Source organism: Erigeron canadensis, chromosome 5 (genome assembly GCF_010389155.1).
Source record: "Erigeron canadensis isolate Cc75 chromosome 5, C_canadensis_v1, whole genome shotgun sequence".
Taxonomy (NCBI): domain Eukaryota; kingdom Viridiplantae; phylum Streptophyta; class Magnoliopsida; order Asterales; family Asteraceae; genus Erigeron; species Erigeron canadensis.
In genome coordinates, this window is record NC_057765.1 from 25,816,941 (window position 1) to 25,830,365 (window position 13,425).

The window sequence follows — 13,425 nt, forward strand, 5'->3', positions numbered from 1 at the left end:
ACGGACGGATTATGTAACACCCCGAGCTAGACTCGAAATATCACTGAAAAGATATAGCATATGCATGGGATTATCGTAGAACATGAACTATATGAAAGAAAGGGGATTCGGTGAATCCAACATCAACAAGCAAGTACATAATGCAATATACGAAATAAGGGCAAATGAATCCGGGATTCATGTAAGTCCAAGCCCAAGTCCTAGTGCAATCATAAATCAATCATCACTTCTTGGATTCCCGAGATTTTCTGAAAAGTGTACTAAACAAGTTCAACACTAGGTTGATGAGTTCATAGGAAAGAATGAACAAGAACACGTATCAATGTCAACCAATACATAATTAACATCAAACATGATCTAATATTTGCACACTTGTACCCAAATGTACTCAATTGCACGTTATGTACCTCTTAGTATTCAATTGCACGTAATATACCTCATTGTACTCAATTGCACGTAATGTACCTCATTGTACTCAATTGCACATAATGTACCTCATTGTACTAAATTGCACGTAATGTTGTTCATCAATGACCATCAATGTCCACACAGAAACAAACACCATGTGTATATACTTTGTACGATACTACTTTTGAAAGGCCTTTGATGCTTATATATAGGGTCACCCGCAGCCTTCCCATCACATCTCCAACCTTTCAAAGGCATTACTGTCCTCCATATATACACAACTATCCTATAACAACTCAACATACACATACAATAACCATACAACAAATCACATAGTTTCACATCTACAAAACCGTCGCACAACATGTAATTCCAATAATCAATCAATGTCTCCATAACAACCATGTCCATCAAGACCCTCACACGTGTATTCACATAATGAACTACATCAAGGTATTTAGAATACGCATAGAAGCAAGAACAAGTAATAATGATATCAACAAGTATCCTAACAAGTCCTATGTTTTCATGCATGCACACATTGTCTCTCAATTGTCCTCTTGTCCTCCATAATGTCATCACCCAAGACACTCAAACATATGCACAATCAAGTCATGTCATCAATCAAGAAAATCAACTGTATGCACAATTGAACTATGTCATAAACCAAAGCAAACATATAATTGCACACTCAAACAAGTCAACACACAAAAGTTGTACACTTTTCAGCCCGAATCTCTATTGAGTAGGGAGCTACGAAATCACCTTGATTGGCAAAATAAGTTAAGATCACGTTAAGATGAGATTATAAGTGATTAAGGTGCTCCACGCGTCCCCAACCTAAGAATGTATACAATATATGCGTTATTAACCAAAGACGATTTCCTAAATAGATTTTTGCTTTGGTTTATGGCTTTGAAAGACTTCCGTGACTCCACACGGTCATTAGGGAGGTTATATAATAGTTTGGAATCAAGTTGAAGTCGTCCCAAGGTCGCCTTGTTCTCAAACAAAAGTTATACGTTTATATAGTTTATGTTAATGCCTTGAATTAGGTTCCAATAAATGACACTCGACTTTGAACGACTCGTTTGTGATGTACAGGGCAACAATAAGGTCTTAAGAGTACATTCCGGAAAGGTCAGGACGATCCTAGGATAATGGAAAAGAAGCTAGGAGTTGAATAGGTGAAACTGGGACCCACTGCACCGCATCAAGTGGACTGCGCCGCAGTCTTGATGTCAAAAATTCTGCTGCTTCGCAGCTTCATTACACTGCGTCGCAGTCAGCCCAGATCAGCACTAACATCAGATTTACGAGCCAAACACCCCCAAAACACCCAGTTAGACCCCAGAGTCGACCAAGGAGGATCTGGGACTCGATTTTCAAGCTTGAACCCACACATTTGGATATAAACAAACTCAAATGAACACAACCCATTCCAAGATTTCATTTCAAAACATCAAATCTAGTTCCAAATTTGACGTGATCCATTACAAACCCTAACAAACCCTAATTCGACTTTTGACTCGATTTGTGACCCAAAAATACTTGGTTACAACTAGAAACAAGTTTATAAGTATGAAATGATGAATATATAATGATTCACTTACCAAATCTTCCACCAATGCTTAAACCCGAATTTGACCCAAAAGAGAAAGTTCTTGCACTTTTTGATGACCCATATCTTGATGTGATTCAAAGGAGATGTAATAGATGATATTTCTAGCACTATTCTAACTTAAAACCATAACTTTTGGTGTAAGAATCTTAGAGGGAGAGAGATTTGTGTGTGTGTTTGTGTGTTTTGTTCTTGAAAGAAGAAAGAAAGAAAAGATAAGGAGTCGATGGGTGTGAGGAGGAGTGGAAGGGGGCCGACATAGATTCCAAAAGGGTAGGCTTCCGCTCCGCTAAATTCGACAAATAGCTAAACGTTGACCCTTTAAATGCCAATATGGATCCATACACATAATTTAACTTAACGTTTCGCTAAAACCCGCTAATTTGCTCAAATCTCTACCTTAATTTACAAAAGTCATTTACATTTAGTTGTTAATTTAATTGTTATCTAAAATGAAAAATCGATTAGCACCAACTAATGATCTCGACAAGCACATCAGTCTAAAATTAAACGATAAATTGATCTATATGTTCACATTGCACTTAAATAAACTCCAAATTGCACTTGAACTATATTAGCCAACTCGATAATTAGTTAAATTGTACATATGGTCAAAGAGTCAAGAATTACAATTGTTACAGATTAATAGCCGTTGGCTAGTTTTGTATTTTTTTCACCTTTCTTTCCTTTTCTACACTTTCATCCACTATCTTTGAAATTTATACACACATCTTTCCTTCTATACTTCTAAAATGGCAAACAACACTACAATGACCCTTTGGGATTGTAAAATGGCGATGCAAAACCACATGAATAAGGACGCCAGACACGGATCTGAAATAAACGTCATTCAGAGCGTATCTGACAGCAAGGCGGCTTACCAAGCCGAAATTGACCAAATTGAAGCTCCCAGTCGGGTTCGTAGCGCCGCCGAAAATTAATGAGTATGTTGTATATCTTCGACTGAAGATTGATTGGCTGGATCAAGTTATTTTCCAGCGGACCACGGGGTATTCTGGCAAGGCAGTGTCGGTGGTGATCGGTGTGTAGATTACCATACTGACCCAGGGGAGAAGTACGTATCTCCTCAACCCGGCGACACTATCGGGTCTCCTGAACCGATATATTCATCGAAACGATGGCGATAGTACTATGGACTCGGACTATTCTGAGTGTTAGTGTTATCTATTTTAATTTTATGTAAGGTTTTAGTATTATGTGTTTCATAATTATTATCTATGTTTTATTTTTATTTATTGTGTAATGTTTTAATTTAATAAAATTTTAATGTTTAATTTAAATGAAAATTGTAGTGAGTGGTGAAATAAGTGGTCGGACGCCAACAAAATTTGAATGAGCGATGAGTGAGTGGTGGAGTTGAGCTGACATAAGGTGATTAGTTAAACGTGAGTGGTAAAAAAGGAAGCGGAAGAAGGGATGCCAACCCTCTTAGGAACAGAACTATGAACATTTTGATAGAGCGAGTAATAAGAAAGGAGATATATATGATCATGAGTATATCTTTGTAATAAAATAAAGTACATATATGTTTTCTTAGGGGGTGTTTGGTTCATGGAATTCATAAGAATTCCATGGAATTGGAATCTAAAATCTACTCTTTACCTTGTTTGGTTGGTTAAATGATGGAATTGAAATTTAAAACAATCCTTCAAATTCCTTCAAATTCCTTCAAATAGAGAATTTAGAAATCCTTCCTTATACCCATAGAAAGTTTAAATTCCATTGGAATATTACTCTGAATAAGAAAGTGGGTGTGTTATTTCATATACATCGATTACTCCATTTTATTTATTACAAGTCTATATTATCATTTATTATTATTATTATTATTATTATTATTATTATTATTATTATTATTATTATTATTATTAAAAGCCACATAAAAATATGCTATTAAAATAAAGAGTTGTATTCATGTGAAAACACAAATTTTGGTGAAACCCAAAGGCTAAATTTCAGCCCTTTGATCAAAACAGATCTACGACTCATTAAAATTTTTAAAAAAAAACACAGAAGGGTATTTTCGTCATTTGACCCATTATCCCACTTTTTTCCTTTCTAGTTCCAAATACACACACAGAGATCTCTCTTTCTCTCTCACTCCCCCTCTTGGGAAATCACCACCACCACCACTACCCTCATCGTGTTTAGGTCACCGTCGCATTCCAATCGAAATGACACAGCCATCATTTCCGTCGTCATCATCATCTTCATCAGTCATCATCAATGGATCTTGAGAAGTTAATATCATTGAAGGATGTATTGAATACGAACATTACGACTTTTTGTTATGTAAATTCGAATTTTCTCAGGTGATAATCAAATGTAATTTGATAATATGTGATTAGATTTATTCTAACATTTGAACTTGTTAAATTTTATTAATTATTCAATTGACTTTGTTGTTTGGTACAATATTGCATACAAGGTGTTTGATGAAATGTCTGAACCAAAGTTTCTTATATATGATTTAATATCAAATCACATTTGATTGAGTATTGCACAAGGTGTTTGATGAAATGTCTAAATCAATGTTTGATAATATGATTTAATCAACTTTATGATTTTGTATTAAATTGGTGTATAGGTTTGTGGATATAAACTCCATTTGTTTTGTGGAAATGTATGAGTAACATCAAATTCGATTTGTTATCTGTTATTGATTATTTTTATGTTCATAATCATAGTTTATTATGTATAGAGATTATAGAAATTTCTGTTTTTGTAACTGTATGTGTAAAATCATATTTGATTTTGTATATAGATTCTATAGATTTGTGTTTTGTAACTTTGTTTTGTACAATCAAATTTGATTTTGTATTGAGGTTTTAGTTACTTGTGTTTTTATGCCTAGAATTATATTTGATTTTACTCTTACAGTGTGAAAATCCTATATATAATGAATTATTCAAAATCAAAAATTATTTTATGCATACATTGTAACAAAACCTATTCAAAATCAAAAATGATTTTACGCATACATTGGAGAAAACCTAACGGCTAACCCTACAACACTTCAAACCCTAAACCCTAAGCTACAATATAAAAACCCGGGAAAAATCTAAACCCTAAATGCTAAACCCTAAAATGTTAAAGCCTACAGGAGGGGGACGGGTGCATACGGTACGCTTAAGGATTTATGGTTTGAAGTCGTAGGGTTAGCCTAACGGCTTATTTAGTTTAGTATTTAAATCAAAAATGATTTTGTATATATTTTCTTAATAAAAGATTGGGCTTATTTATTTTGGGATTTTAGCACAACCATTATGTATTTTCTTAATTAGGTCAACTATTGAGGATATATACTCAACACTACCACTGCACTTTAATTTTAAGAGACTGTAAAAATAAAAAAGAAACAAAAAAAACAAAAAGTAAAACATAGATTTAAAATGAGTTACATACAAAGAAACTCATATAAAATAAAAAAATGATTTAAAGCATGAACTGTGATATTCAAAATCAAAAATGATTTTACGTATGCATTGGGAAAACATATACAAAATCATATATGATTTTATTTATAAATATAGACAAAAAAAAATGAGTTCTCGATATCATTAATCCTATTCAGAATCACATATGATTTTAGTCATAATTAGTCAACCAAGTATACCAAATCATATATGATTTTGTGTAGGACATTTAGGTAACTTCCATCTCATTCATAAAAAAACAATACGAAATCAAAAATGATTTTATGCATCATTTAGAAAACCTATGCAAAATCAAAAATGATTTTACACATACATTAGAGGAAAACTTTAGAAACTCATTTATGATTTTGTATATTACATCGAGTCAAAACCAAAATAAGTTGCATAAAAATATAACCGTTTGAAATCATATATGATTTTAAACATAGTGTGAATTATCCATACAAAATCATTTTTGATTTTATTTATACTTATACAAAATCATTTTTGAATTATCTATAAGAATGATTATACGTATGCATTGGGGAAAACATATACAAAATCATATATGATTTTATTTTAGTTAAAGCAAATGGATTCCTTAAACAAATCATATATAAAATCAAAAAATGATTTTTAGCATACACTTTTATATTCGAAATTTGATTTAGTACATACACTTTGGCTTAGACATTTCATCAAACACTTTGTGGGCAAAACTCATTATAAAAATTTTAAACAACAACAACCAATAATACAACTTCTTATCATATGAAAAAACAAAAATAAGAGAAAAAGACTACAAATCATGGATAAAAATGGTTTGTTTGTCCATTTTTTATATTAAAAACATAAACTACATAAAATATCACTCTAATAATATCTAAAACATCATCTTTTATTTGTTGTTGTTGCTAGTGGTTTGAGATGAAGATCCAGATTTTAGTGGTGGTGGTGGTGGTGGTGGTGGTGGCGGCGACGGCGATCGGATATGTTGGTGGTGGTGGTGGTGGTTACTGTCCAAGGAGTAGAAGAGAGAGAGAGAGTGTGTGTGTTTGTGTGTGTGTGTGTTTTGATCAGGAGAAAAAGAAAAGAAGATAAATGAAAGATAGAGTCTTATTTTTTTTAATGTAAATTACGAATATACCCCCGCGTGTTTTATTTTTAATTAGGGGTAAATGTTAATTTTCACCATTAATGGGAATGATCCAAAGGCTAAGATTAAGCCCTTAAGATCCATAAAAAATTAAGGATGTAAATGAACAAAGCTTTTAAAATAAAATGTAAATTATATTATAAATTTATAAAAATGTAACAAAGGTTAACTTTGTCATTTTACATAGTTTATATTAAATTCCTTTAACTGAATTCCATTAAATTATGTGAACCAAACACATAACGTATTTTAAAACTTTCAGATCCAATTCTTTCAAATTCCAATTCTTTTATCAGATTTCAATTCCATCAAAAACATTACGTGAACCAAACGCCCCTTAAAGTTAGACATGAGTAACATTTTAATGTCAGTTGAACTAAAGGTATGATTGTGTGAATATATCTTTTTGCCTTTTGGTTCGTTTAGTCATGATTTGATGTGGAGCCAGATCGCTTTCTTATTGCATAAGTTGGAGGGTGGGCGTAAGCGCAGGCACATTGGACCAAAGTCTTACCATGTGCATCAAATCAAAAGCTACATTTGCTCATTTTATTATACATACTATACTATGTGAAAACGATGTCCATTACCAATTCTATTGTAATGCTAAATATCAACAGTAATGACTTATGAACTTTCCATTACAATTGGTTCTCAAAAAGGAAAAAAAAAAAAGTACTTAACATACTATCTTGTAAATAATTGACACATGTGAATACTTTTGATATGTTTGGTGAAACTAATTGAAATTTGTAGCTAAAACCAATAGTTCGAGTTTGTAATTGGAGTTTTTGTTCGTACACATATATGTGGTGAAGTAGTTGCCGCTTAAAAAAGAGATTTTTGAAGAGTGATGCAAAAATAAGTCAATATAATGTTGACCACTACTAGCTAGCCCTTGTGGGCTTGTGGCATCTAACATCCAGATTTTGATGCATTTCAAATTTTCGATACGCCACAAAAATGGATTAGTCTACAATATATAACATACCCACTATCAAAATATTTTAACCGAAGTAAAAGGGCAAAAGTAAAGACAATTATCCATCCTGCATCTAAAACTAAAAAAGGAAATTTGCGTTTATATATAAAAAATTACATCATTGAGTAGAAAAATATCGAAAGCAACTTTTGACTTAGCCTAAATTATTTGGTAAATTTGTATGGATAATAATAAAATATATATGATGTGAAATCACTTATTCAAGATAATCGAGATTTGATCGGAATAGTCGAAGAATATAGCACAAGTCACTACCAAAATGATGTAATCGTCAACTCATCTATGTATTCAAGATTTGAGTGCACTACAATTCTACAAAAATGAAGTATATCGTACCGATCTATAAAACTGAGTACACTAAATTTCGACAGCATGATGCAAAAATACCGAAATGGTTTTAGTTAATTGTGTTGGTTCACATAACTAGACCAGTAAAGACAGATTTTCATAAACTATATATTCATTTCTTTAAAAAGTGTAATGGGGAACACTAGCCCAGAAATCACAATTGCATACCCAACCATTTACCCCGTATGAGATTTGATGTTCGTATAATACCCCCATCATAATCCCTACATGATCTGGGCATCACGAATAATGGAACTCGTGTCGTCAAGTGAGGATCGAACATGAGACCTAAGGTTACCAAATATTTTTCTTACCACTAGGCTAATACCTTGTTAATATATATTCATTCATTTCTTTAACGTCGAACTAAAATTAAATATCCGGCTACTCGGGTTATCTAATGGCAAAAGGCATCTTATTATGCAAAAGCAAACAATGTGAGGTAGCGAAAGCCCACCAAAACCATCAATGTCAATGAAGAACTGCCGCTCAAATACTCATTCCCGGAACAAAACCATCAATTTCGATGAAGAACGGCCGCTCAAATACTCATTCCGGGAAAAACCGTCTTGAATTGATTTTGATTTTGAGACCAATGTTCTCAAACCTTATCTTTTCATCAGTCAATTAAACTATATATCCATTTAATCCGCTGGTACACCATGTGTCCATTATGTATTGAGGTAAAAATTTGTGTAAACTAAAGCAACAAATTATGTTCTATATTAATTAAACTTGCTGTGAATAGTAAACTATGATTTGGTGAACAACGATTCAACCAAGTCACATATAGTTTTCATCGCTCAAATTCGTCACAATCTAATCTGTTTGAGTTTTTTTTCGGGTTTTTGTTGGTTTCATACATAGTTTTTTTCCTTATTGGTTTCTACAACACTGTTTCATCGTTCGACTTTCGCCATGTCACAACTCACTTGGGACTTTTAGGAGTAGATTTAGATTAAATTGTCATTTAAAAAATAATGATAATCGCAAAAATGGAACCACGTAACGCGTAAACGAAAACTAATGTGTATTGCCTTTAAATAAATATATATTTGATATTACAAAATTTTAACCAAACATATCCATGCTATAATCGTTTTTAATAAGGCGGTTGTAAATTTAATACAAATCACTTTCATAACAAAATCATACCAACATGAAAATTGAAGCACCGTGACATAGGCACGAATCAACTAGTTTATATATATGAACAGTGAACATTTCCTATCAATTTTACACATCGTTAATTCCATACTCAAATCTTCAATGACAACAAGCGGAAACGTGAAAACGTACTCCTTAATACACATAAATGTTTGTTTATAGATAATAAAGACGGAAATTATCATGTTTTTGAGGTGAAATTTCGCTTTCTCTTGACAATCGATTATACTGTATAAAGATAGTGAAGTGTCATGTTACACATGACAATTTATATCATGAAATAGGCGAAACTAATGTGTCGTGAGCTTCCCATTCTTTTTCCTATCAAGAGAGAAAAGATAGAGACATTTTTATTTTATTTTCTCTATATAAAGTGTATGCAAAGTAAACATAGTGGTTGACTCATTGACTATTACATATGTGATCGATCGACATTGTATACTAAAAAGTGCAAATATTGTAAAAGACAAAAGTATTTGTTGGGACTTTAACTTTTGTATGTTTTTCCCTTCATGGAAAGGAGAAAGTAGCATTTATCAGTTTTTAAAATGGTAAAAAGATGATTATATATATTGCTTATATGTCATATCGATCTAGCACTAATAGAAGTAAAAAAAAAAATAAAGAGAATAATCATGTCCAACAAATTAAAGTTAAGGATTTATACATATTACACAGTTAGATGTAAACAAAAATTCCACTATTGGTTGATAGTTTAAACTAGTTATAGTACCCGTACGTTGCCGTGGGATACGCTTTCTATACAAAAAAGGTAAAATCGTAACCATGTGATAGTTATTTAATGAAAACATGAAAATCCAAAAATTTAGTGTCAAGAAAATAAAATCGAAAACTTTAATGTGAGGCAAAAGTTAAAAGATAGAAAACTTGTACATTCCACGCATAACATACTTGTACATTCATATAGCTTTTTAGTATATTATAAATGAGAATCCAAACATTTAGTGTAAAGAAAATAAAAATGAAACTTTAATGTGAGCAAATTTAAAAACGTTATATATAAAAAAAAATGGATGAAAATAGTCAAATCAAATATTTAAAAAGTAAAATCGTAACCATGTGAAAGTTATTTGATGAAAACATGAGAACCCAAAAAATCAGTGTCAAGAAAATAAAAACGAAACTTTGATGTGGGGCAAATTTAAAGACGTTATGTATATAAAAAGACGAATAAAAATAGTCAAAACCAAATGGTGAAAGTTAGTTGATGAAAACCCAAAAATTTAGTGTTAGGAAAATAAAAACAAAAACCTTAATATGGGGCAAAAGTTAAAAGATAGAAAGTTTATGAGGTTAAAATGAAAATGGTAAAAACTATTATGTGCTATAAGAACTTGTACATTCTATGCATAACGTTAAAGTTTGTACATTCCACGCATAAAGTACTTAAATGAAAATAATTAAATACCAAATGTTCAAAAGTAAACCCGTAACTGTGTGAAAGTTGTTTGATGAAAACATGAGAACTTAAAAGTTTAGTGTCACGAAAATGAAAGCGAAAACTTTGATGTGGGATAAAAGTTAAAAAATAGAAATTTTAAGGGTTAAAACAAAATTTGGTAAAAATTTAAGGGGTTAAAACGAAATTTGGTGAAAATTAGTATGTGCTTTAAATGCTTGTACATTTCACGCATAAAGTACTTGTATATTTGCATAAGTTTTTAGTATATATATAATATGAAATATTATATTTAATATAATATTAAATATATTATATTTAATAAAATATTATATTTAATACAATATTTAATATAATATTTCATATTTAAATATATTAAATATAATATTTCATATTTAAATACTAACAACCAATAGTGGAATTTTTGTTTGGAAAATGATTAATCAACCTAATTGGTGTGCCTAAAGATATGCCTAAAACCTTAGGAAGTTGACATGTGAAATGCACTAATTCTCTTTCCTAATATTGCCCCCTGATTTTTCCACATGTCATCATCCTACAATTAGGCACAACTTTAGGCACACCAATTAGGTTGATTTATCATTATCCTTTTTGTTTACATAGGGCTATCAATCTCGACCCAACTCGAAAAAAAAATAGATTAGGGTTGTGAAATCTCAACCCACTAACCTGATTTTTTTCAGGTTGGGTTCAGGTTGACCCATTGGGTTAACAGGTCAACCCGCCAACCTGATAAGAATTTAAATTTATATAACTTTTTTTAATAGGTCGATTCACCAACCCATTTGACTCGTCAACCCGCCAACCCATGACCCAATTTACCTGAACTTTACCCACCAAACCGCCAACCCACCAACCCATTTAACCCGCCAACCTGAAACTCGACCCGTCAACCCGCCAACCCGATTTTTTCCAGGTTGGTGGGTTGGGTGCGGGTTGACAGGTCATGGGTCAGGGTTGAAATTTCTGAGCTGAATTTTTTAGTGGGTTGGGTTAGGATCAGAGATTTTCAATCCGCCAACCCGAACCCGAACCCGAACCCATTGACAGCCCTAGACTATAGATCATGCTTTTAAAAAGTTACTAATAATTTATAAATCGTTATTGTATACTGTATATGTATTTAGTATCTACACAGACATGAAGACTAGTCATGGGTATATCGAATATATACTCTAAATTGCCAAAGTAATTAGCTAACTATTGGCAATTTGGCATACATGGTTTCACTTGAACTTTCACAGTAAGATGCGCGATTATATGGGTAACTTGTTTTTTCTCTTATTGGCATAACACCAACATCGCATCAACATTCGAACTTCTTATTCCGGAAGACGATACGGGCATGTTTATTTAGAGGAAATGCACTTATTTGGAATCGAACTCCAGTTTCTTTATACATTAAATTAGATTCTAGTTTTGCCTAAAAGGGTTCCAAATAGATGACTGGTATACCTCACCATATAATGGTGAATCATTGCACTTACCCTAGACAATGAGATGCTAACCATATACCGTTACAAGTATTAAGTGGTAAAAATCCCAAGGTTTGTCATCTCTAAGAATCGAACTCAAGACCTTAGGTAAAACCGAAAGTGTCTCTGACCTGTTAAACTGGCAGATGACCAGTAATAAGTTGAAGTGAAGTAAAGGTTCTAAGATCTTAAAGTTTATCATTTTAGATGATGTCACCTTTCTTTTTTAAATAAAAAATAAAATGTAACACACAATATCATTTTTTACGGGTTTTGGGTCTCAATACCTCGACGGTATATGGGGGAGATGAGATGTAGACGGTCTTACCTTTACATGTATAGAGAGAGCTTGTTTCCAAGTTCTATCTAAATACTCTAACCTTTGCATGGGGTGACCAGGTGAAATTGAACCTTGACTTTTGTTTTCTAAGATAAAAATATTAATCACTTAATTGAACCGTGCTAGTTTCACCTTTCTTTATTGTCAAATCGTTTACAAGAAAAACTTTTTAATAGTGATTCCAACTAAATGGAAAACCGATATTTGAGTCTATAATATGTACCTGGGCCTATGCTCCTCAGATATTGGGCTATAAACTATAGATTTTTTATTGATGTCCAATCTTTTAGACCAAGTTAGGTCAATCACTATTGCTATCCAATTCTTGGCTTTTGTACTTTGAACTTCTTCTAGTGGAGTGCGACCAGCACTTCAACGGTTGTACCAACTACCAAGTGTTCAACTAACACTTTTCTGTTTTCACTATTCCAATCTCACACTCGTATCAGCAAAGCCGACTCAAGCTTTTTGAGGGTCTTAAACAAGTTCGATTTTGGGGGCCTTTTTAATTAGCATGAAAAACAAACATAAACAAAGAAAGGTATGTGCCTCATTGCGTATATACAAAACTATTGTGAAAGTCGCTGGTATGTTGTCTACTTCTTGTCGATCTGCTGCTTTTCATTGTACTATGGAATAGTGCCTTTTATTGATCTTATAATACCTCTGCCATTGATTGTTACATGCTATTTTGAGTAATGAAAATTAAAAATACAAGTGTAGAAACCATAGGTGGATAAGAGATATAGAATTAAAAAAATAGGGATAATCAAAAACACATATATAATAGAATGTCAAACCATAATAAGCCGACAACCACTTTTCAATTTCTCAAGTTGAGTAATGAAATTTGGATTTTCAAGAAAACAATGATGATATAAACGGTTTAGGTTCACAAGAAGAGGCTTTTTTAGATAAAATAAAATGGGGTTCTTAAGTATACCCAAAAGTCAAAATATAAATATAATAATAATTCTTTTAATTTTATTTTTCTGCATGTTTCAATTTACTAGATAACACCTCTTGAAA